Source organism: Physeter macrocephalus, chromosome 7, assembly GCF_002837175.3.
Source record: "Physeter macrocephalus isolate SW-GA chromosome 7, ASM283717v5, whole genome shotgun sequence".
Taxonomy (NCBI): domain Eukaryota; kingdom Metazoa; phylum Chordata; class Mammalia; order Artiodactyla; family Physeteridae; genus Physeter; species Physeter macrocephalus.
This window is the reverse complement of record NC_041220.1, coordinates 76,534,069-76,561,058: the sequence shown is the minus strand read 5'-3', so window position 1 is coordinate 76,561,058 and position 26,990 is coordinate 76,534,069. Positions and strand designations below refer to the sequence as shown.

Here is a 26,990-nt window from a genome sequence, read left to right as displayed (position 1 = left end):
ATTTATCCCAGGGATGCAAGGGTTCTTCAATATATGCAAATCAATCAATGTGATATACCATATTAACAAATTAAGGAATAAAAAACATATGATCATATCAACAGATGCAGAAAATGGGCATAGAGGGAACCTCCCTCAACATAATAAAGGCCATATATGACAAACCCACAGCAAACATCATACTTAGTGGTGAGAAACTGAAAGCATTTCCACTAAGATGAGTAACAAGACAAGGATGTCCACTCTCGCCACTTGTATTCAACATAGTTTTGGAAGTCCTAGCCACGGCAATCAGAGAAGAAAAAGAAATTAAAAATTGGAAAAGAAGTAAAACTGTCACTGTTTGCAGATGACATGATACTATACATAGAAAATCCTAAAGATGCCACTAGAAAACTACTAGAACTAATTAATGAATTTGGTAAGGTTGCAGGATACAAAACTAATGCACAGAAATTTCTGGCATTCCTATACACTAACAACAAAAATCAGAAAGAGAAATTAAGGCTTTTTAAAACTTATAATTTGTTGTGACTTCTTTTCTCCTTCTAAATAAATAGCACTTTTATGCCCTAATCTGATATTCTCAGTTTTGTATTCTTAAAGAGCTTCCAAATTAAGTGACAGGCTGCACAAAACTTGGATCTGGGGAGAAATTTTCACATTATGGACAAGTCATAAAGCATAATTGTCCAAGAGACTTGTGGGCCTTGAGCTGCTATTTTTCTACTTGCTCAGGAGTCAGAAAGTTGGATTCTCTTCTGAATTTTGCCATTTATTGGCTGAGTGGTCAGACCCAGATCTCTGAGGAAGGGAAAAAGGGAGATTCATGCTATTTATTGGACACCCAGTAATAAAATGCCATTAGCATACCAGTGCTTTTCATCCCTGATCCCATTTAATCCTCACAACTGGTTTAAGAGATTGCGGGAAACTAAGATGAATGGATGAAGAACTCACACCAAGTGAATGCACTGGAATTAGAATCTGACTTTAGCTGCTATTATTTTTGCCATCACTTACAGATTTAAGACTCTCATATTCCTCAGTTATAAAATGGTGATAATTATGTATTATTTACCTGTTTCCCAGGGTTGTGTCAGCCATCAAATGAGGGGGGCTGTGAGAAAGGACTTTAAATATTATTCTATAAACATGAAACAGTGCTTGTGGTGTGCAGCTCTGTATGCAGCCCATGTGATTTGGGGTATTAAATTATTTAACAATAACAGCTTTGAGATATTGCAGCAAATGGAGCTCCTCAAATGTGTTTCAAAAGTAGTGACACTGCAGGTTTTCTTTGCCCTCTGGGTTAGTTGTTTTCTGCTTGGACCCCAATAGAGATATGTCTCTTTTTACCATAGGAGCTCTTGGCTCCACCCAGAGCAGAGAACAGAAGCACAGAAGGATAATCACGATGGTAAAAAGAAACAAAGATCTTAGAGCTAAGTTTGCAGAAAGAAATGACCTTTAATACAAAGCATATTAGAGAAAGTCGTCATCCACCGAAAGCAGTTATTAAAGTTTTGTTCATTTCAGTGAACCTTGTGCTTTTGCAGAGTCTCAGAATAATATGTTAAATGTATTACAGTCTTAAATTACAAGGTTACTAGTAGAATTTGGAAGATGATAAATCCAGATGAGACCAACACAAAGTCTATTCTCTTGGCCAGGCTGGGTAAGGGAGATTAATTTCTTATTGAGAAGGAACTTTTCATTAATATCAGGATAAAATTGTAGAATTATTTAGAGAAAGCTGTATATGTCAGTTCAGGGTAAAATTGTAGAATTATTTAGAGAAAGTTCAAGTTAACTGTATATTAATAAGTGCAGTTTCTTCATTTTGAAGTATATGATTAGTAGTTCTCAATTAAGCCATTTTTTCCTTCAAATGATATGAATTTAAAAATAATTCTAGGTATTTTTATAGATAGGTACTTGAATGAGGTAAATCATACATTATTATTGTAGTCAAGATTCTCTTTTCTGGAAAAAGGTAAAACTGGGTTAGAAGAACTGCTTTAAAAAGGTTTATTAGTGAATGGGCTACATGTAAGGCCACACTGAGATGCAGAATTTGATAAGCAGTTAAAAACTTGATCTTTTCAGACAGAAATTTTAAAAATATATACTAAACTTTTATACAGTGGAGGTGGGGAGAAACTTTTTTTCTAAGAAGTTATGACAGACAGAATCATATACAGACATCCCATGGAAATATTGCAGGTTCAGTTCCAGACCACCGCAATGAAGTGAATATTGCAATAAAGCCAGTCAGATGAGTTTTTTTTGTTTCCTGGTGAATATAAAAGTTATGTTTACACTATATGGTAGCCTCCTAAGTGTACAGTAGCATTATGACTAAAAAAAAATTACATACCTTAATTAAAAAATACTTTATCGCTAAAGATGCTAACCATCATCTGTGACTGTGCAGAGTTGCCATAAACCTTCAATTGTAAAAAATGCAGTATCTTCAAAGCACAATATAGGAGGTAGGCATTAATACTATCCAAAATATTTGTCAAACTATTTTCTATTTATCTAGTTCTTACCTTTGCATTTTTCTATTATAATATTTTTAACTTGTAGATGCTATAGAGTTCCAAGACAACTTCTTAGAAGTACAGTTTTTAACTTTAGTAAACTGAACTACCCACCCTCGTAAGCAGACCTATGTCTGGCTTTAGTTGTTTTTAGAACCTCAGCTCACTTTGCTGACATCTAACTCACTAACATTATATATGGGTAGGGGGAAAATATTCAAAAGATAAAGTAGTAAAGAGATCATATTTGTGGTTACCAGAGGTGAGGGGTTGGAGGAAGGGGAATTGGATGTAAGCAGTCAAAAGGTACGAACTTCCAGCTTTAAGATAAATAAGTACTAGGGATGTAACGTATAGCATGATAAATATAACTAACATTGCTCTGTGTTATACATGAAAGTTGTTAAGAGAGTAAATCCCAAGAGTTCTCATCACAAGAAAAAAATTTTTTTCTTTTTCTTTTATTTTGTATCTATATGAGATGATGGATGTTTGCTAAACTTATTTGTGGAATTATTTCATGATATATGTAAGTCAAATCATTATGCTGTATACCTTACAGTGCTGTATGTCAATTATATCTCAGTAAAACTGGAAGGAAAGAAAGAGATAAAGTAGTACAGTAAGGGGTGTTTTGAATTTTAATTTCATTCTGTCTACTTTAATGGGAGTGGGACCAATATACGTTGTGTGAATTTATCCCACTGATGTTCTATTATTCATTAGACATCAGTGTCCCAAGCAACCTTCTGGCTAATCTGTCCATTAATCCAGCTCAAGGTAAAAGTTACTTATTTTGTTTTTCCTTGTCTAGATCTCCTCTTCTAAGTTATGTTTTTCTTGTTTCTTATTTCTAATCTCTATTTACATTTTGCTGTTTTATTGCATATACTCTGCCATTAAGTCATATTAAATCTTTTGTGGAGAGTGATAAGGCATAAATCAAATAATATTGGCTGTTTCCATCTATCTTACCTGTCTCCTTTGTTTTCATTTCTTCCATCTGCCTCAAAGTGATCAGAATTCTGATGAGATGGTGGCCTGACACATCCACTCTCAACTCTAATCCAACTATCAACTCTGTCTCCATAGGGAAACAGGTGCTTAGACTGCAGGGTGTGTGCGAACACTCTGACCTTTCCAGGGGCTGGATGTTTAGGATAGTTCTTGATTCTGGGCCTGGCAGTTGACCTGGGAGGAAAATCTGAATTCTTTTGTTCCTGAAGAAAGATTGTACCTCTGAGTTCTGTGGATCCCTTGGAGGAAGACCCCTGTCATTCCATTCATTGTCATTCTAGGAAGACCTGCTGATTGTCAAATCTTTGGAGGGGTCTTGATCCTCCTTATGTCAGAGATCAGCAATCAAGCTTTTTCCTGTGTTTGCAGAAAGAACTGAAGAGTTTCCAGTTTCATGTCCCTGTCTGTGAAGAGCAGTACTTCCTACCACTTGTGGGTTTCCATCACTCCCAGGTACCCTAGTAGCTTGTTATGTAAATAAACTCATGGGTGTGCTAAGGAAATCATCACAATCTAAGGGGACCCAGCAGCAGTGTCTTTGAGATAGAACAAGGAGAGAGAGAGAGACAGTGAGAGAGAGAGAGAGAGAGAGAGAGAGAGAATGGATAAAAAGAATAGGAAAGCTTCTAGTATAGTAATAGAACTGTTAGAGGAGACAGATGACTATTAGAATAACCACAACAAAATGTTTTAAAAGAAGGCTCGAAGAGATTCTATTATAGCTTTATGAAGACTTTCTGAAACTTAAAAATCTGATAATTTTTAAATTTAAAAACTGAGTGTATGAATTGAGGAGAGATTAGTCACTATAGAGATCATCCTGGAGGGTCAAGTAGAAGACACATTGTAAAACAGCAAAAATACAAAGAGAATGACATCATGGGGAAGAAGCTGCAAGATTTGGAGGCAGCATCAGGAGTTCTGAAATATGGAGAATAGAGATTCTAAAATGGTGAAAAAGGAACAGATAGAAAGAAACATAACAGTTGAAATAACCACTGGGAAAAACAACATTGGATTGAAAAAAAGACTTGTATATTCATATTGGAAGTGCCCAGGCAGGATCGATTTCTATAGCTGAGGGTTGGAGATGAGAGGGAGAGAGAGCAAACAGGCTGTTGGATACTGACTTGGCTTTTCATTCTCCCAGTGGTACTGCTTTGGGAAGAACATAATGCTGTTGTCATGTCATGTGATGGAGGAACCTTGATATTCTCTGATAACACCATATGGTCACACCTTAAACTTCTCATGTGACATATCAGCTCTTGTTCCATTGGCTTCCATATCAACTACTGTTATCTAATGAATGAAAAAGTTGTGTATAAGCACCACTGCCATATAAGAGAGTGGTTCCTGTTACGGAAATTATTTTGAGTTGCTGTGCATGCTGGTCGGTTTGGATATACAAAATGGGCCTGAGAACTAGGTTTGGGTTGGGAAATGAGGAGAGTGAATTTCTCTGCAATTAGGGAGAATTTGGAAAGTCAGAAACAATCTAGAAAGGAGGGGTGAGATTGCATGTGGCTGGGATTTTATGTGGTGTAAAGTATCCAATGAAAAATCCCACAAGGAATTAATCCAAAGAAAATAATAAAGATGTCCAAAGTGTAATGCCTAATGCTTAGTTTGAAATTGCCATAAACTTTTCATGACTCTGCCCCATCCCTCATATTCATTTAAATCTACTGTAATTATGAATACCCCTCTATGTGTCTGAGGCAGAAAGAAGTTTACTTCCCCCAAATTGGTGCTTTAAATATAATTAGGCTTAAGGAAGCGAGCTAGGTTGGGTTTCCAGAAACATCTTTAGGAAGACTGCATCACTGTCCCACTAGGCAAGCCACTGAGTCTGAGGCGTCTAATGCAGCCTTGCTGGAAGCAAGAAGCCCCCGCTCTCACCAAACCTGCCTCTCAATTCATGGAACCAGAGAATGGACACTGGAATGCTGGTGTAGGAAGAACGATCTTATATTTCCATGACTTTCTTGACAGCGGCCACAGCTGAGAGTTTCAGGAATATGGAGCTCACTGTATTTCTGCCTTTGGAATCTTATGAAAACGGCTTTGACTCACAGAACCTAATTTGCTTCCAGACTATGGCACCTGGAACATAGTTGGTGCAAAAGTCGAGACAGACAAACCAAAGAATGAAGCACAAGGCTGATTTTCAAGAGCCAACAAAGTGGGGACAGAGATTGTTAGTATTAGTAGGACCTTAGATAGTATGGGGGCAGGAAGATAATTCATAAACAAGAAATCAGGGGGAAGCAGGATCTGAGGGACAGAATAATCATAACACCTCAATCTAGGTTACAGTTGTCTTTGGGGGACTTGGATTATCTTGGGTGCTTTATGGTGACTTAGAGCCAGGATGATGGGTCATGTGATGACTAAACTACCTCTTATATCGCAGCTAATAGCAAACATTAAGAATCTACCATAACCTGCTATTTCCTGGGCATTAGAATCTTCAATTAAGCTGGTTAGTAATTCAATTTACCAATTGACTAGAGTTGGCACTAAGAGAGAAATGAAACCTATTTGCTACCCTGCTTGTCAATACTTGTGAAACAAGCTTAAGTAGTCCTACTTGCTGTATATCACAGAACTGTTATTGTTTAAAACTTGGTGACCAAAACCAGTGAGCTGTACACAGAGATAGAGGCCGTACATGTTATTTCATTTTTATAAAATTTATCAGGAGGCAGTGTCTATCTATGTATGTCTACTGTTAGAAAACAGCAACCAAAAACCAAAAGATGCTACGTAAGGGTGGCTGAGCATAAACTAGAGGGTCTGTAATTGAACCATTGGTTGAAGTGGTTTAACCTTAGTATTTCTATCTAACTATTATATTGTTCCATATTGTTGATGGTCTTAAGAAACTTGTTTTCATCTTATGAAAACAGACACGAAGAAAGCAAATGTAAGTATACTAATGAAATGCTAAAAACTTTCGTATGTAGCAAGGTATATATATATATATGTCTGCTAGGGGTTTAATTGTGTCTCCCCAAAATTCATATGTCCTGACCCCAGTAGCTGAGAATGTGACCTTATTTGGAAATAGGTCATTGCAGATGTAATTAGATAAGATGAAGTCATTAGGGTGGGCCCTAATCTAATGTGACTGGTATCCTTATAAAAAGGGGAAGTATGGGCACAGATACCCACACAGGGAGAACATCATGTGACAATGAAGGCAAAGATTGGGGTGGTGCTTATACAAGTCAAGGAATGCCAAAAATTACTGCAAACCACCAGAAGCTATAGGAGAGGCATGGAACAGATGCTCCTTGACAGCCCCTAGAAAGAATAAACTCTGCTGACACCTTGATCTCAGACTTCTAGCCTCCAGAACTATGAGACAGAAACTATCTGTTGTGGGAATTCCCTGGTGGTCCAGTGGTTAGGACTCCATGCTTCCACTGCAGGGGGCACGGGTTCGATCCCTAGTCAGCGAACTAAGATCCCACAAGCCACGTGGCGTGGCCAAAAACAACAAAAAAGCCTACAAAAACTATCTGTTGTTTGTGCCACCCAGGTTGTAGTACTTTGGTTGTTATGGCAGCCTTAGCAAACAAATACAAATTATAAGAATTTTAAAAAACATATAAAGAATATTGAATTGATAAAGTAAAAATTAAGAAAAATGAACATAATGACATTATGTAAACTGTTGCATACACTCAGGGGCCGATCGACACCTTTCCAGATGGGGGAAACTTTGACGACAAATCTCAGCATGACTGAACCAGCTATAAGAAAATTCTATGCTGTTATAAATCAATGAATTAAAAAAAGATATTTAGCCTCTTAGTAGTGATATGAAAAATTTTGATTAGAAATGGAACCTTTGGAAGCATTCTTTACCAAAACAACATGAGGCAGTAAAGGAAGATGAATCAGAAATAGAAGCTTAGTGTCATTTCATAAACTGTATGTGGGTATATTGCTTCTTTTCTGACCTAAAGTGTCCTCTGTGGTATCATAATAAAAAAGATAATCAACTTTAGAGGAGTGTCGAGAATGAAAATTACCTAGACTTTTGACATTTAGATTTTCATGTGAAATGGGGCCTGCTTCCAAGTTGATATAAAAAATAGGCTTGTAAGTAGATCTACTGGTGCGTATAATTCAGTGGTGTCTGCCCTAGAGAAGGTATAAAGAGGCCACATCACTAATTCCTCCTCCAGGGGAACACACGTTCAGTCTTCTCTCTTTCTATCCATAACCAAGTCTTATACCCAAAGCCTATAGTGTTTTGTAGCAAGTCTAAATACAGGGGAAAGCATTTTTATTAATGTGTAAACCTCTAACAGTTATAACTAAAAAGTTTTTTGTTTTTTTTTAAATTTTGTCCTTCTGCAGTCTGCACATTTCTGAATGTTTTCTGTGTGTATTTTTTCTACTAGTGTTCATACTTAGTAAGAATCTGTCAATTTCAGAAATGAGAAGGCATTTTAACTTTCCCTATCACACAGGAAAATCAGGATTATATCTCAACCCCTTGGGAGAGTTTACATACTGCTGAAAATGACCACTTCAGTGCAGTCAATAAAGGTTTATGTCTAAGTAGGAAATTATTATCTACAGGACAATATGAGGATGATTTTGCTATAAGGCCAAGAAAGAAACCAAGAACTCTTGGTGTTAATTTGAACTAGGGCTCAAAAATCTTTTGAAAAGTTAAGTATTTGTATGAAAATAGCTACTAGTAGCTATTATTTGTGGAATGTTTACCATGGGCCAAGCACTGTATTAATGCCTCATTCACCTATCATACATACAAGATTTTTGTGAGGACCAAAATTCTGTATGTGAAAAACTTTGGAAACTTGAAAGTTGCTGAGCTGGGTGAAGCTCAAACCCAGGGCTAGAGTCTGCTTTTCACCAAAACACATATCACAGGCTGTGCTCACATATTTGAATGTCCTAACTCACCAATAAATACTATTATTAAGAAACCCTAAAAGGGTTTTCTCTATTAAAATTAATTCATAATGGCAAAAAATGAGAATTTCAATGTTCTGATTTGAAATGTAAAAACGTTTAGTTTAGTTATTACTGAAATTGGGGCAGGTGGGGTCCTCAGTTCAGTTTAATTTAGGACTTAAATTTAGATGCATTGTTTCAAAACCACAGGAGCTTCCCTGGTGAAATGTGAAACTGCCTCCACCCCCAGCCCCAGAGGGCAAGGAGAGACTGAAGAAAGAGGCAGGCTACTCCAGACTGGCAGATGGCAATTTTTTGCTTTTGCTTTTGTTTTTAATTAACATATATATTTATTTTTTAAATTGAAATTTAGTTAATTTACAGTGTTGTGTTGGTTTCAAGTGTATAGCAAAGTGATTCAGTTACACACACACACACACACACACACACACACATATTCTTTTTCAGATTATTTTCCATTATAGGTTATTATAAGATATTGAGTATAGTTCTCTGTGCTATACAGTAGGTCCTTCTTTTTTACCTATTTTATATATAGTAGTATGTATATGTTAGTCCCAAACTCCTAATTTATCTCTCTCCCTGCCCTTGCTATTCCCTTTGGTAAGAAAAATTTTGTTTTCTATGTCTATGGTTCTCTTCCTATTTTGTAAATAAGTTCATTGGTATCATTTTTTTTTAGATTCTACATATAAGTGATATCATATGCTATTTGTCTTTCTCTGTGTGACTTACTTCACTTAGTATGATCCATCCATCTAGGTCCATCCATGTTGCTGCTAATGGCATTATTTAGTTTTTTTATGGCTGAGTAATATTCCATTGTGTATATATACCACATCTTCTTTATTCATTCATCTGTCATTGCTTCCATGCCTAGAAAAAAATTTTTTTTAATTTTTATGGAAACACAAAAGACCCTGAATAGCCAAAACAGTCCTGAGAAAGAAAAGTGGAGCTGGAGGAATCAGGCTCCCTGACTTCAGACTATACTACAAAGCTACAGTAATCAAAACAATATGGACTTCTTAATTTTTGCCAATCTAATGAGAATAAAATGATATATCATTTTGCTTAAAAAAAAAACAATATGGCACTGGCACAAAAACAGACACATAGATCAATGGAACAAAATAGAAAGCCAAGAAGTAAACCCACATACTTATGGGCAATTAATCTACAACAGAGGAGGCAAGAATATGCAGTGGAGAAAGGCAGTCTCTTTAATGAGTGGTGCTGGGAAAACTGAACAGCTACATGCAAAAGAATGAAATTAGAACATTCTCTAACACCATATACAAAAATAAACTCAGAATGGATTAAAGACCTAAATGTAAGACTGGCTATAATAAACCTCCTAGAGGAAAACGTAGAACATTCTCTGACATAAATCACAGCAATATATTTTTGGATGTTTCCTAGAGCAATGGAAATAAAAGCAAAAATAAACAAATGGGACCTAATTAAACTTAAAAGCTTCTGCACAGCAAAGAAAATCATAAACAAAGTGAAAAGACAACCTACGGACTGGGAGAAAATATTTGCAAACAATGCTACAGACAAGGGATTAATTTCCAAAATATACAAGCAGCTCATATAGCTTAATATCAAAAAAACCCAAAAACCTAATCAAAAAATGGGCAGAAGACCTACATAGACATTTCTCCAAGGCAGGTGGCAGTTTTAATAAGCAAGGGAACTTACATATGAAACTTGTCTTGGGCAGCCCCAAGTTGAGTAGATCTCCATACCCACCCACCAGAATCTTAAAAATTTATATAGAGGTTTTAACTGGGTTCAGTCACATATACCATCCAGATGGTCTCAACAACATATTAGTGTCTCAAGGCTGCATTTGAAATGACTCCAGCAGGGGAGAGGGTGAGGCGCCTCCAGTTGCGTGGGTCTAGCTCATGGGTCAGCTGACAGTCATGTTCTCTTGATGACCTCCTCCAGCAAGATGACAAGTAGATGATCACAATGCATAAATGTGTGCAGATTATAAGAATATTAAATCGTTATTTATTCTGTTAGGTTTATATACATGTTTACTAAAAAAAAGAGGTGGCAGCATAATCATTTTGAAATTCATTCCAAGTTGTTGATGTCTCGGTAGTTCATTCTTTTGCTACTGCCGAGTAGTTTTCCATTGTCTAGATAGATGAACCACAGTTTTTATATCCATGGACCTAGCGATGGACATTTTGATTATTTCCAGTTTTTGGCTATTACAAATAAAGCTGCTGTAAACATCCATCTTTAAGTATTTTTATGTACATATACTTTTATTTCTTTTGGGTAAATACTCAGGATTGGAATGGCTGGGTTATCTAGTAAGTGTATGTTTAACTTAAGAAACTATCAAATGGTTTTTCAGAATAGTGTCAGTTTACATTCCCATCAGCGGCATGTATTCTCATAACCTCCCAGTGCTTGGTATGACCAGTCTTTTTATTTTAGACATTCTAATGGGTGTGTAGTAGTATCACATTATGGTTTTTGTTTGCATTTCCTTAATGATGGCTAATGCTGAGCATCGTTCATGTGCTTATCTGCCATTAGTAAACCTTTTTTGGCAAAATGTTCAAGTCATTTACTCTTTTTAATTTTTTTTTACCTGTTATGTTCTAATAGTTCTCTTTGTATTTGGATAAAAGTCCTTTATCAGATATGAGATTTTCAAATATTTTCTCCCAGTCTGTGGTTTGGTCTTTTGTTTCTTTTAATGGTATCTTTTGGAGAACAGAAGTTTTTCATTTTGTTGAAGCCCAAAGTATTAATATTTTATTTTATGGATTGTGCTTTTGATAGCTAAGAAATCTTTACCTAACATAAAGCACAGAAGTTTTTTCTTATGCTTTGCTTTATAAATTTTATAGTGTTATATTTTACATTTATATCTATAATCCATTTCTGAGTTAATATTTGTATATGGTGCAAAATTCAATTGAAGTATATATATATGCATATATGTATATGAATATCTGTTTGTTAAAAAGTCTGTCCACTGAATTGTGTTTGAAGCTTTGTGGAAAATCAGTTAACTATATATGTATTGGTATATTTCTGTACTATCTATTCTATTGCATAGATCGATCTACCTATTTTGGAGCCAATACTTGTATCTAGATTACTATAGTTTTATGCTAAATTTTTAAGTAAGGCAGAAGAAATTTGTTCTTTTTCAAAGTTATTTTGGCTATTTTAATTCCTTTGCATTTCCAAGTGAATTTTATAATTGTCAACTTCTACAAAAAAACTTCTGGGATTTTGATTGCAATTATTTGAATCTATACATCCATTTTAGAATAATGCCACCTTAATTAAGTCTTCTGATCCACAGACATGACGTATTTTCCCCATCTAGTTAGATCTTCTTAATTTCTCCTTTCAATATTTTGTAGTTTTCAGTGTCCATATTTTAACAGATTTATCCTTAAGTAGTTCATATTTTTACCCTATTATAAAAATATATTTTAATTGCAATTTCCAATGGTTGCTAATACAAATACAGTTGATTTTCAAACATTGATCTTTTATCCTGAAACCTTGAAAACTCACTTATTAGTCTTAGTAGCTACATAGATTTTCTACATAGATAATCAGGGCATCTGTGAATGACTAGTCATGTGTATGGGTGGTAGGATTATGGAGGAAATTTGGGATGACCATCATGTTTGATATCACTATCATTAATAAGGATTAGAAATGTAGAATTAATAATATGTTTTGCAAGAAGAAAAATGATTAAATTTAATGCTAGATATGTTGAATTCTAGGGTCCCATGGGAATTCCAATGGAAACATTTATCTATTCTTAGGGGAGCAATCAGGAATGAAGATATGTATTTGGGAGTCATCACTGTAGATGATGCTCTGCTTTGTAGAAATATATAAAATAAAAAGAAGAATATCAAGGATAGAACCATGGGGAGCATCATGTTTAGTTTAAGGTGGAGAGACTTGGATATTTTCATGTGCTGAGATAAGAGAAAGGAAATTAATTTAGAAGGAGACTCTTTAATTTCCTTTTCCTTAGTGCTTTGTTCAGAATCACTAATATCTTTTTAAATCCAAGAGAAGGTATGTTGATTCCCATAAGGGGTCATATCTCTATCTCTGGCTTTTGTCTGGATTCAGGGTCCATGAAAATAAATTTGTTTCTCAGTCTGACATTGCATTTCTGAAATTGTAAATCTGAGAGACAGTTTCTATGTGACTGTGAGCCCGCCAGTATGTCATAATTTTTTTTAAAGTTTTTAGTAGAATAACTTTTTTATAGTTACAGAAATAATGCAGATGCATTATAGAAAATTAGAACACAAAACGAGCAAAATAAAATAAAAACAAACATTACATTCCCACTCCCTTAGGGATCATCACCATTAATACCTTAGTACATATTAATATTGTACATCTTGTTTCATAAGCTGCTTTCCTTAGTCAATGATCCTCATCTTTCCTGTTCAGTAAATTTTTATCTCATCTAATACCCAGATCATATTCAAATTTCCACAATTGGCTAAAAAATGTCCTTTACAGTTGATTTATCTAAGTCAAGACCACACATTGCATTTGGTTATTACGTCTCTTAGTTTATTTTAATTTGGCACAATTGCTTTTTCTAATGATCCTGACTTATCAAAGAGGCTGCCATATATCAAACTCCTAAAGATTTAGTTTCTACAAAGAAGATAGCCTGTTTTCATAGAGCTGTTCATGGAAAAATACTGTCCTAACAAAAATCAGTAATCTCATCAATTTACTAGTGTACCAGTCAGTACTTTGTCAAATCAGCCATAGTTATATAAGATGCAGGCAACAAGAGCCAATATGTATGATGGAATAATTAGGCCTGTTTCTGTGGGATCACTGGGCCTGGAATGGCAAGACCTAGATTCCCCTTCCATCTCTCTTTGTGATTCCAGCACATACCTCCAGCACTGGTCTTTATGGCTCTGACTCCACAGTCCTTGATCCTTGTAATATTAACTCTTTCTGTTCTCCCCGACAGAGGGATGGTAGTTCCTTCCTTTGTCTGGTGGTTTTTAAACATGTTCACAAATTCTCTGACATTCCTCCCACTAAGAGATGGGGCCTATGTCTTCTTCCCTTATATCTAGACCAAACTTACTGACTAATCAACCAACAGAATATGGCAGAAGTGACACTAAGTGATGTTTGAGTGTCAGTCGTAAGGGGATGGATTTTCTAACCTTTCTCTTGGATTACTTGCCATTGAAGTCTGAGCCATCAATAAGAAGTCTGAGACTGTTATGTTGTAAGGAAGGCCAGGCCACATGGAGAAGCTCTATGTGGGTGTTCTAGCCAACAGCCCTTGCTGAGGTCCCAGCCAACAGCCAGCATCAACTATCACATGTGTGAGCAAGTAAGATTTCAAGATGACTCTAACCCCCATCACCATCTGACTATAACTGCATGAAGGAATCCAAGTGAGAGCCAACTAACCGAGTACCCCCCTGCCCCCAGATCCTAGAACTGTGAAAGATAATGATTTTTAAAAAATGATTGTTTTGAGCTACTGAAGTTTGAGATACTTTGATATGCAAAAACAGAGAAATGGATTACTCAGTTACTCATTTCTGAGTTACCTCATCACCCCTGGTTTTCTCTCTTACGTCATCTACCATCTGTGTATCCAATCCCCTCAATTAAATGTCCTCTCTTTGAAAAACCTAGAATTGTTTCTGTTCTCCTCACTAGAACCTTACTGATAACCCTCCCAGGCAGGGCCTGCACAAAATAGCCAGGAAAGATTGAAAAAAAAAAAAAAAAAAAATCCAGATCACATGTTGATCTTTTTTAGTTACATGGCTTATGATGTTTATTATCAACTGGTTTGTAAAACCAGCATCCTAAAATGTTTCTGTTCTCTCAGAAACTATAAATGTAACCTTTTGAGCATGTGTAGAAACCTGCCCTATATTTGAATAAGTACAAGATAAGAATTTCAGAATTTGTTAAAGTTCTAAAAAAAAAAATGGGATTCTTAGTGGTATCTGTTTCCTTCACTACAGCAAACTGCCTTTTATTTTTGTGCCTACCAACAAAAAGGGAGAGAGCTTTAAAAACACACCTTTAATTTTATTTTTATTTTAATGTCTTTTCCTTAGGAAAGTTATAATGCTTCTTTGTAATATGAGGAAGTATAGTGAAGATGATCCTGGCATAAAATGGCTTTCACTACTTAAAAGCTGGCTTTGCTTGTGAACTGCAGCACATGTAGTAAGAAGTCTGCTGCTCCCCAAGCATTGTAGGGTGCTTAAGACTAGGGACTTAGATTTATGTAGATGGAGGTGGTAACTCCAAAACTTCATGGGAATATTCCTCTCAGTGTGTCAGGCTCTGCTGGATACTCCAGGGAGTAATTCCAAAGTGAATCCCAGGGAGTTACATTTTACAGCCTTGGAGTGTGTGGGTCCTGAGTTGGTCAGAGTCCAGGAAGCTAGCCTTTGGTGCCTGTTTCATGGAGAAGGAAACTTCCCAGAGCAGGCTTTGCCACAGTTTCAAAGATGTCTTTTAATGGACAGCAAGTTTGCTTCCGTAGTTAGTACTGCAATATTAGTTCTGCTCTCATGTTTCCCTTTACCATCGATTTCTTTGTCTCCTCTGATGTCATTCTGCATGCTACACATGGCCTGGGTCAGCTTCAGTTTTCTCTAGCTCAGCTTTGGGAACTGAGGTCTCACTCATTTTCTGACACAGTAGCGACTAAAGTAGGAGACTCCAATCCGTCAACCAGTAGAAGAGAAGACAAGTTTTGCTGCCAAAATCCACGAAACCAGTGCTAGCCCCACGAGGTACTGAGAGGCAGCCTTTCCTTAGGATCTGCATTGTTGGTCCCCTCCACATGGCTGGGTTTCTACCTGTCTCTGTCTCATTGCATCAGGTCCTGCTGGCACTGGCCCTTAGTCTGGAACCCTTACATACTCTGATGGTTCTCTGACAGCCTGCCCAGTTCTGACCTAGCTCTTTTGCTAGCTCTCTCTTTACCATCCATGGCTGAAAACTGTCTCACGTTTACCTGGGCAGGTGATTGCGTCTGTCCCCAGAGAATGATAACTCACAGCCCTGACCCAGTCCCCTCACCCACCTCACCTTAATGTTGCACCGAAAGTGACCCCTACCTGGACTCTGCTGCTGCCATGCCCCAACTTCCCTACCACCCAATGAATTCAGGCACTCATCTGAATGGAAGGTGAGTTTGCCACACTCTTCTGGTTATGGATTACTCCTCTTGGTCTGTTTTCTTGTCCCTTGTTTGAGCCTGCCTGAATTATGACACTGTTCTTTGGTCTTAACCTTTCCCCTGGCGTCTATCAGGCTTCACTTTCATTCTTGTCATTCCAAATAAAAGCACATAAAAGGCTTCGCGTTGAAATTTGAGAGGGGAAGAAGATAAATGCCGAAGTAAATTTGTAAAGCCAGAGGCTGTGGAGCCCAACAGGTGTGGAATAGCAGGGAAAATAATGGAGAAGCAGGTGATCAGCACTTATCAGGAGAAACTCATAGGAAAGAGGATCCAAAACAATACTTATAGCCTCAGGTGGCTGTATGTTTAACAATGTACAGAACATAACAGTAAAGAAAGTGAACTTAAAACTCAACCCAAGAGTGTGAATATGATCTCTTAGGCATAATTGAGACTTGGTAGCATGGAACAGTGGTAATGGAACATTGTCTCCACTGGAAACCAGTCTTCATTTGGGTGAAGTCCCTAACTATCCATGTGACCACTCTGATTCTCTCCTTTGAAAACTGGTGAAATTGATGAAACTAAACTTTATCTCCAAGTTTCTTTCTTAGTTCTGACATTCTGTGAGCATGGCCCACAGCCCATTCTCACAATTGAGTCTATACATTATGGGTTCAACCAAATGCTGTTTTCAGGTTCTTTAAATAGTTACACATGTCCCAGAAACAGAAGAAAAATTATAGTTGTTGGGAGATGATGGCATATGAAACCAGCTATATCAATTGTAAAACATGAGTCATTGTTGTGCAGTATTTAATTTTTGGTTTTATAACATTTTGACATCCAGCTCATGAAAGATCTATCACTGGTTACGTGAGTTTATACTATCCTCTGGGGACCTTTTTTTTTTTTTTTTCTTCCCACTTGTTGCTTCTAAAAGGTTCTTAAGAGATATTTGAGTGAAACCTCTCTACTGTGCAGAGCCTGTGGGGAGTACAGTCATAGAATGATGAAACTTTTAGGATAAGGAGGCTTTTGCATTTTCTGGACATGGAAGCAGGAACCCAATTTCAGCCAGAAGTGTGAATGAAAGGAACATCAATGAGTTGGTCTTTCCGTTCTGATACCATGATGTCTATAATATGGAATGCAAGGTTCAACCAGATTTGCATTTGAATCCCAGCTCTGCCTTAATGAGTAAGATATTTATTGTCTCCAAACCTCAGTTTTCTCAGTAAAATGGGGACAATATTACATGTTTCATATGCTTATTTTAAAGACTAATAGAGGTAACGTATGGAGCATTTTTTGGCACATAGGAAATATTTAGTAAATGTTACTTTTATCATTGTTATCTATTATTTATGAAGCATCCAAAATGGAGACTATCCAGTAGGAAGTACACCAATATAAGCTAAAATGAGTTTCTCACTTCAAATTACACTTTCTAAGTATCTGAATTCTTATTTTCAGTTAGACTTCACAATTTAAAATGACAAAATTTGGTTTCTGAGAAATTAAGAAAAATGTAGTTCACAGATGAAATGTAGTTCACAGATGAAAAAGCATTTTGGTATTCAAGGCAGTAAACAATCTAAACCAACTAGATAGACCGTGACAATGGAATATGCTTTTGTACTTTCCAAGTATGAAAAGCAACTTCTCAGTTTCATGTTACAGTTATGATATTATTTGCGAAATAGCAAAAGAATTTGCAGAAACATTTTTATTTAAAGAATTAATTCTATTTTTTGAACAGCAAGTTACCACCACTGAGCTTTTTGTTTGCCCTCTCACTTTGTTTTAAAACTGAGTAGACAGTCAAAAGAAGCGGTGAAATCATGCCTTCAGATAAATAGTGTTTCTGAAAAAAATTTTTTTTTATAAATTTATTTTATTTTACTTATTTATTTATTTATTTATGGCTGCGTTAGGTCTTCATTGCTGCGCGCAGGCTTTTCTCTGGTTGCAACAAGCGGGGACTACTCTTCGTTGCGGTGCGCGGGCCTCTCATTGCAGTGGCTTCTCTTGTTGCAGAGCATGGGCTCTAGGCACAAGGGCTTCAGTAGTTGTGCAGCGCGTGGTCTTAGTTGCTCCACGGCATGTGGGATCTTCCCGGACCAGGGCTTGAACCCGTGTCCCCTGCATTAGCAGGTGGATTCTTAACCACTGTGCCACCAGAGAAGCACCCAGGTAGTGCTTTTGGATACCCATGCTCTGAACTGTAGCTATTATACGTATATATATGTATATATGTGTGTATATATATATATATATATATATATCTCCTTTTTATGAAGAAAGTGAGGAAAACCCAGGAAGCATCTGTGGATTGTTAAGAACTCTTGAAAAGGAAATATTTGGGTAGATTTTCTAATCTAAAGCCTAGTTTGGGAACAAAAATAATAAAAATAATGACTTTAGAATTATATGATATTTTATAGGTATTCAATAAACCTGTATTTACAGGTGTTCTAAAAACCATGTTTTTAAATGAAGGGACTGCTATCCATTTTTCTTTCCACTGAGGATGAAACTAACAAAAGGAGTAATTTTTTTTTCTTTAAATATGCAAACAATTATTTCTATTTGACTTTATTGCATAAAGGCTTTTCTTCAACACTCTTGGGAATTGTAACAGCAGTAACTATTATTAATTTTTTTGCAGAACCTCTCTCTGACCTTCTGCATTGGAGACTAAGCATCCTTTCTCTCCGTATTCCTCTGTACTTCATTTATCTCTGTTATACTGCTTGTCAGACTATACTGGAAATTCTTTGAGGGCAGGAGTTAAGAAACTTTGAATCCCTGCTGTTTGACATGACATTTGCTCAATCACATGGGTTGAATGAACAGTTGAAAAATTAACGATACAAGTGTCTTGGGGAAGGAGCGGGGTAATATGCAGGCCCACAGACAGAATTAACATCCATGAGATCAGGATTCCTATTTAGATGGGACTAGCTGGGAAGGGAGGTATCTGAGAATTCTAGAGTATTAGAAGGGCCTGGGTTAGGATTCAGTCCCTATTCCATCTATTTTCCAAATCCCCATAATACTAGTGTGGTTTGGGAGAAACTGAAGATAAATTAGTTCAGTGATTCTTAGGAAAGGAAGTACTCCCCCGTGGGAGGCATTCTGGAAATTGTGAGGGAGTGTTTTGGGGTTGTTAAATATTTGGGGATGGATCTCTACTGTCATTTAATAAAGTTGGATCCAGGGATTCTAGTTGCCTTGCCATGTGTGGGAGAGCCCTGCGCAACAAATGTATACATATCCTGTGCACATTTCAAATTATCTTAGCCTGGAAATGAACTCCAGCTGACATGTGAACACAGGTGCTTTTTATGCAGTTTTAATATGCAGTTTATTTTCCAGGAAATGCAACTAATGTGTAAATTGAGAAGAGTAAGGTATTTTGCTTTGTTTGGAAATTTCTCAAAAGTTATTCATCGTTTCAGAAAATTATGAAACTGTGTTGGTTGTGCATTTGAGTGGTTGACAAGACCCCCTGCCAGTTTGCATGTGTGTCTGTCATATCAGTGATGGATGCTTCTATGTCCTGGTGCAGGCACCAGACCACTTCAACACATCTTCTACTATGTCAGGTCTAAGGGCTTACATAATGAAGTATGTGTGGTTATTATCAGTTGACATCATTTTATTTCTTCTTCATGCTAGAGTTAGAGTGTTATATTGAGTTTTTGTGTGAAGGTAGGTTACATATAGTTCCAAAAGTCATTTTCTGAATCTCTTAGCCAGAAGTATTTTCAGTCTGTTTCAGATTTTAGGAAGCCAATGAAGTACATACACCTGATAGCATATGACACTCTTGGTGGATATGGGAGAGCCCCTGTAACCAAACACATTGATTTTGCTGTAGCAAATATTCATAATAGGTGGGATAAATAGAAATTTACTCCATTAGTTCAGGTCAGGGGATGCAGGCATATGAGGTTAGGTGCCAAAATTTGGTAAAAGTTTTCAGATTTCAGAGCTTGTTGGTCTTTAGAATTATGGAGAAGGAACTGTGGAATGAATGCATTATTTCTGTATAGATGGATTATAGTGACTATGTATTTTATTCCAGGACAATAAAAGGGGTATTAAAATATTGGTGCAAAAGGAGATTTGGGGTGTGATGCAGTTAGGGATCATTGATGGAGTTGAAGAAACTCAGACTTCTAAATAACCATATGCAGTGAATCACTGACTGAGTTATGACCTAGACTTGATTCTGAAATAGTTCCCTGAGGCTAGAGCCCATTCATAAAATATTGAAATGTACAAACCTGGTTATTTATCTTTACCTGCTTTTACAACAAGGGATTGCACTCAGGACCACTGGTGCTTTGTTGATATGAGAATGTTATGTAATCCTGTGAAAAATGAAACATAAAGCAACAGTCAAAAAAGCCAGATGCGCTCTCCAGGTTGTTAAAAAGGGGTTTTGTCCTTTTTCATTTCCCATAAAAGCAGAGCTGTGCCTTCTAAAATTGGAACTTATTCATGTGCTCACCAGGTGCCAGCGCATAAAAATCAAAAGTGGAGAAAGCTGAAACAAGATATTTTAAACATAGAACTAGGAGATGAGAATAGGGAAAGAGGTAAATGAAAAGAAAGTAAACGAAAAGAAAGAAAAAATAGCTGTATGGAAACACGTTGATGGGGTAAAGTGCACATAGAATTTTATTAAACTGAGTGAATTTATTGGATAAGAAATGATCATTTATCCACCTAATTGTTTTAGTTGGGGTGGGTGCTTGGGCTCATCCATTCAAATTCTTTGGCTTATATTTTTTACATTTAAAAACACAGGATCCAAAGGCAGTTAGTAGAGAAGTTGGGAAGAAACCCAGAGCTGCCAATTCTGAGTGCAGTTTTCTTTTCACACTAGAACTTGGGCTTAAGTGAAGACTCTTGAGAATGAGGAGAAAGGACAGACCTGAGGTATGTTTTGAAGGGAACACAAGCAGTACTTATGGATTTGGAGAGACTATGTAGGGAGAGACAAAGGAAGGGGAAAGGGTTGAGAAGAGTAGAAATCTTTTAAAAAGAGATGTGCTATCGGCAGAAGTGGACATGATTAGAAAGAGGAGGATAGGAATAATGAAGTTCTATTTTAGATATTTTACACTTAAGTAACAGAATCACATTTTATTGAAAATGCCTAGTGGGCATTTGGAAATAAAGAAAAGTCATCAAGTGGCTTTGAACCATCAGTATACTTTCCTTCAAATGCTCCATTTTTTTTTAAAAGCCCAACTGTATACAAATCAGCTCCAGAGAGTTAAAGATGTTTGGAATTTTGGGTTCCAGGGAAGTGAGCACCTGGGAGTTTTGGCCTGGATGGTATTTTGTAGTAATGAGAAGAGACAATTTTGGTGAATTCCTCCAGTGACTCGGGGTTGTTGGTTATAAGTAATATAAAGTAAACAGGTGGCTTAACTAATGGTATACGTGGCAGGACATTATGCCAGGCCTCTTGAGGAGGCAAGAGCTGGAAACCCCCAGGAATCCAGGGGGCTGCTTTCTCCACCTTCTCTGCTGGAAGCTTCTAGAACTGTTGTGTTCCAGGTAATGTGATTGGGCCAGCCAACAGACAGGGTCGTATGACCTTCTGCCCACTTGGTAGAGCTGCTGGAACAGACACACTCTGTATAGGGGCATGACCACGGCAAACAATTTGCAAATATGCCTGCTAAATACCATTGGCCAAGCCCTTCACTGAGTATGTGGAGGGTGGCTCAAGAAGAGGGAATGCTTGACCATTCCGAAGCCTTGGGTCATGGGCATTTATAATTTTAGAATTTTTTTTTTTTTTTTTTTTTCAGTACGCGGGCCTCTCACTGTTGTGGCCTCTCCCGTTGTGGAGCACAGGCTCCGGACGCACAAGCTCAGCGGCCATGGCTCACGGGCCCAGCCGCTCCGCGGCATGTGGGATCTTCCCGGACCGGGGCACGAACCCGCGTCCCCTGCATCGGCAGTCGGACTCTCAACCACTGCACCACCAGGGAAGCCCTAATTTTAGAATTTTTAAAACTAGGAGAGGAGTGCACCATGGCATTGCCTACTCTAGGAATGACACCTCAAAGACCAGCAGTGTGAGGACTGGCTGACCTGTCCCGTCGGAGCCTGAGCCCTGATCCAGGTGACTGTCAGTGTCGGAGCAGAAGCATTGCTCGTGAGTTGGGAGCCCTTTCCACACTGTGGTCACAGGAAGATGGCGTGTGGTGAGGCTGCTTTGTAGAAGGCTGGGCTCAATTTGTGGCTCTATTTTGAGAAGTCCTTTCTGTCTGGAGACTTGGTGCAACCAAAGCCAGGTGGCTGCTGTAGGATAAACCACTGCCTCTCTTTTCTGGGTGCACCCTTTGCCTCACACAGGGACCTCTGCTTCTAGGTGTCCTCATAGAGCTTGGGCACTCACCCTGCTTCTGTGGGCTGTCACAGTTCAGTTCCTTGAGCACCCTGCAGCTGTCTTATTGCCACCTGTTCTCCATGTGCCCTGCTCAGCTCAGTAAGGTCATATTCTGTCAAAAAACTACACTCTGGGGTTAGTAAGCCAGGGAGCCTAGCAGCTTGGGGAGTTGGACCACTTATGCTGTATTAGCTCCTCCTCCTTCTCCTCATAAAGTACCTATGGAAACAAAGATACTGTGCTGGATAACAGCAGCGACAGCACATTGAGATTAATACCTGTTACTCATTGAGGTCGGATACTTAAACTGTTTTAAAACTTCAAATCTTGGGACTTCCCTGGTGGCGCAGTGGTTAAGAATCCGCCTGCTAATGCAGGGGACATAGGTTCGAGCCCTGGTCTGGGAAGATCCCACATGCCGCGGAGTAACTAAGCCCGTGTGCCACAACTACTGAGCCTGCGCTCTAGAGCCCGCGAGCCACAACTACTGAGCCTGAGCGCCACAACTACTGAAGCCCGTGCGCCTAGAGCCCGTGCTCTGCAACAAGAGAAGCCACCGCAATGAGAAGCCCACGCACCACAACAAAGAGGAGCCCCCACTCACCACAACTAGAGAAAGCCCACGCGCAGCAACAAAGACCCAACGCAGCCAAAAAAAACAACTCCCCCCAAAACCCCCCAAAACTCAAATCTTTACTCAACTGTGAGACAGGTATAATACTGTTTTAAGTTTATCCATATGAAGTTATTTGTACTCTATCATTTTGTCCTACAGAAATGACAGTTTCATCTGGTTAGACCTAAGGTTTTACAGGCCAAAAAAGAAAGCTCAGGGAAGTTATAAAATGTTACCAAAGTCACACACCCTGATTCAGAGCTAGCATTTTAACGCTAGGCAGTTGGCTTCTGGGTCATTGATACTTGCACTGTGCCTGCCTGACTGCTGGATCTTGTAAAAGGTACACTAACTGGTTCTTTCTTCGGAGAGCTTTCAGGCTAGAACATAACAGCTGCAGAGAGATTTGTAGAACCTCCAGAATCCCCTAATTCTGCAGAGCACTGACCCAGTGCTGGGATGTTTGAACCTGAGAGTGAGACCCCAGTACCCAAACTGATGAATACTAAGATGGCACTGTGAGGTTAGAAGTTGAAAAGGGAAGTGGGCAAAGTTGTCAACTCAGAGGGCATCTGGATGGGAGGACCTGCTAGGACATTGCTATGGTCTGAATGTGAAACAGGAGGCTTCCGGAAGCCGAAAGGCAGAAGCCAGCACTGTTTCCCAGTGGGGTTCTATCAAGCCCACCAAGAGATATCTGGAGGCAAATAGGCTGGGAAACTGCATTCTCCTGCAACTGAGCCAGAAGCAGTAGTAGGGAGTGAGACCAAGAAGCAAAGCTTATCTCTCTGTCTCTGTCATGCCGCCACCCTGACCCCAAAACTCTGCTTTTGTTTTCCTCTGGGTATCTATATTTACTCTTTCCCTGTCTTTATTAACAGCTCTCTCAGTTTCTTCATGCATATGGTGAAAAATGACCACCCCAAGAATGCCCCTAAATTCCAGTGGCCACAAACACTGGTGAAAAGCGCTGCATGCTAGTGAGAAGTTCCCCAGAGAGATATGCCTATCTATCAGGCTTGGGTCAGAGGTCCTCTGAGGCCAGGGGTAGGTTCAATGCACACTCTCTAAGGAGGGGACCTGGTACAGTAAGCAAATTGACAGGCTTGTTATAGCTGGTATTAAGCCAAATTGAGAAGCTAGCTAGAAGTTTGTTTTTATGCTTTTATTTCTCTTCTGGTGTGTCTGTGCTCACTCCCGAATCTTTACAGCTTACCCCAATATTGTAGTCTGCCTTCCCTCGTCCCAAACTTCCATGCCATAGGAGGCTGTGCTGGCCTGTTTCCATGCTCCCCTGGAGTTCCTTTGAAAATTTCCAGAAGAAAAATAAGTCCAACAGATGGGGGTATTGGTTCTAGTATAAGATCTGTTCTGATCTTAGGTAATGTGAGAAGGAGTGGTTATAATCTGTAAATTTTTTTAAGGTATGGGCATATAAATTTAAAGAATAATCCCTTAAGATTTGTAAGAAAACAAACATTTGGAGAGATATCGTCAAGTCAGCCATCCCTTTTAGTCTAGGACTGTACCTGTTTTAGCACGGAAAGTCCCTGGCCCCAGGAAACCCCTCTTTCTTCCAGGCACACTGGGACTATTTGCCACCCTAGAAGTCCAATGAATGCCTTTTTTACCTTTCTAGAGTAGTTATCGAGGGTGAAGAAGCCTGTTTTTCTTCTCCTCTTAAAGTGATTGGGTTAATCCACACTGTTTATCTATACTAGCTAAAAAATTGTGTATTTCTTTGAGCTAAGGTTCAAGAAGCATCCAAATTTGACAGATGTGGATTTATTCCATAAGGTATGGGTGTAAAAAATATTCTATATAAATATAAAAAAATTCTGTTTTACTTGTTCCAAAGTGGCACTTCTCAAACTTGGATGTGCTTTGGAATCCCCTGGGGATCTTGTTAAAAGGCAGATTCTGAGTCAGTAGCTCTGGGTGGGGTCTGAGGGACTGCATTTCTAACAAGTTCTCAAGCCATGTGATACTAATGCTTTGAGGATGATACATTGACTAGAAAGTTTCTAAATCATAAAATCTATTGCTCAGAACCCCCAGTTTTGGGTAGACAAAACTTCAGTTGGACTGTTATTTTGGGGTATGCCCCTCTTGAATTATATAAGAATTGTGAGGACTCATTTGGTGATTGGAAAATGGAGAGGTGGGCATTGCTTACAGTTTCCCAAAGCAGTGACAACAAAAGAGAAACTGATGTCTTTATACATTTTCCTGCAACACAAATATACCTTTTAGGCATTCGATTTTAAACTTGTGTGTTTTACACGGGCCTCTCACTGTTGTGGCCTCTCCCGTTGCGGAGCACAGGCCCCGGACGCGCAGGCTCAGCGGCCATGGCTCACGGGCCCAGCCGCTCCGCGGCACGTGGGATCTTCCCAGACCGGGGCACGAACCGGCGTCCCCTGCATCGGCAGGCGGACTCTCAACCACTGCGCCACCAGGGAAGCCCTAAACTTGTGTGTTTTAAAGCTCGAATTTGATGTACTATGCATACAGAACTTGCTGTGCTTCCGGTAATAGATGTCTGAGTTTGCAAATAATTCCTGATGGAGTAGCTGACCTCTTTGGCTGCCAACATTAAAATTTTCTCTCACTAAGAAGCTATGTGGGTGATCATTTTGCAAAATCAGCTTCTTCAGATGCTATTTTTTTGATCTGATGTGTAAGACACAGCATGTGAGAGCCATTGGAAACTAAAGCACTAAATGAATGTAAAATCTTATTCTCATAGATTTATGATGGGTTGAGTGCCAGCTTAGTAGAAATGCTTCTCAAGGAGTCAGCTTAGTAGAAATGCTTCTCAAGGTGTCCTTGGTCATCTTTTAGATTATAGATCATCACTTGATGATCTTTGCATATTTCTGATAGGAATAAGAAACCTGAGGAAGGAATAAACATAGAAGTGCTAGTCCATTTTCTGTGCCCCCTAATTGATATTCCTTTGGAGTGTGTGTGCATTGCTGGCTGAGCCTGGGCGGACTTTGATCTATCTTAAGCAGATGCCTGTAACAAAATGTTACCTGGGCTTTAGGGACGGCTAATGTCTCACAGGCTGCAGAATGTTATTAAGACTTGATTGCAATCTCTTGACATGATAAAACTGAATTGAAGAACAGGAACTAGCTGCTTGGCAGCTCTGATGGCAGTTGGAAAGCTCAGAGAAGACACAAGCATTAAGGAAGAAAGAACGCTGACAGAAGCTGGGCAGGCAGACAGGGCTATTTAATTCAGAGGGGTGGGTGTTAATTAATTTATTTGAGTTGAAGGAGATCTGATTTCTAAGCCAGACTACAAGCTGTTGCCCGTCTAGCTGGGGACAATGTCCTCACAGCTATAGGAATATCATCCGTCATCTGGGTGGCTGATCTCATAACATATCCATCTTCCTGGGTCCAGACTCACCCTGCTGTGTCAGCTGGACGCCAGCAGCCCGTTTTTCTTACGCTTCAATGTTACTCTTACTATGCGTGCCTGTCTAGCTGCTTGTCTCTGCTTCTCATTTCTCCCAGAACTCCCTTAGAGCCCCAAAATGATCTGTGGCAGGTGGACAGAAGGAAACCAGGAGTGAGTTGGAAGTTATCACTCCTAAAATGGCATTATTTGCTTCCTATACTTTTAAGATGGGTCAAATGTTTTCCAGAAAAAAAGGTTAGTCATTAAAATTCACTAAAGCAGATGTCAGGTTCATGGTGTCTTGATTTCCTGTCTGGTCTCTGCTTTCTCACTACCCAAAATTATTTTCTCTCAATTCCATTGTTTCACATAACAAAGGGCCTGTCTGATGATGTCCTCCCACATGCAGTTCTATGGAGGCGGAGGCGTTTATTATAATAATTAATTTTTCAAGGTAAAAAAATGGTATGATGTATTATAAAGTGCAAACAGAAATGAGTGAAAGTTTTGGGGTAATTTTTTAAAGTATTTTAATGTAGTGGAAAGAGCACTGGATTTCGGTCAGAGGATCTGATTCAAGCAAGTCACTTAAAAATACAAGGAGCCCTGTACATGTTTGTCAAAATTCCTCAATCTGTGGCATTAAAAGGGTGAAATTTATTATATGTAAATTAAACCTGTATAAATATAACTTGAAAAAATCTGAGGAATAACTATGCTTTATTTATTAAGTATGAAGATAACACATGCTCATCTGAAAATATAGAAAAGCAAACACACACACACACACACACACACACACACACA

The 26,990-nt window shown here is 38.5% G+C and overlaps 1 protein-coding gene across 2 annotated transcripts in view; it reads left to right on the top strand.

The window, feature by feature from the left end:
- The window catches only part of GRXCR1 (glutaredoxin and cysteine rich domain containing 1), a 339,136-nt gene that overhangs the window by 151,626 nt on the left and 160,520 nt on the right, over window positions 1-26,990 (top strand). Inside the window, exon 7 of one of the 2 annotated variants that reach the window (XR_008617837.1) lies at window positions 3,845-4,016. The exons of the other annotated variant lie outside the window; for it this stretch is intronic. The gene's annotated coding sequence lies outside the window, so the exon portion shown is untranslated. The remainder of the gene's footprint in view (window positions 1-3,844; window positions 4,017-26,990) is intronic. 2 annotated transcript variants of the gene reach the window in all.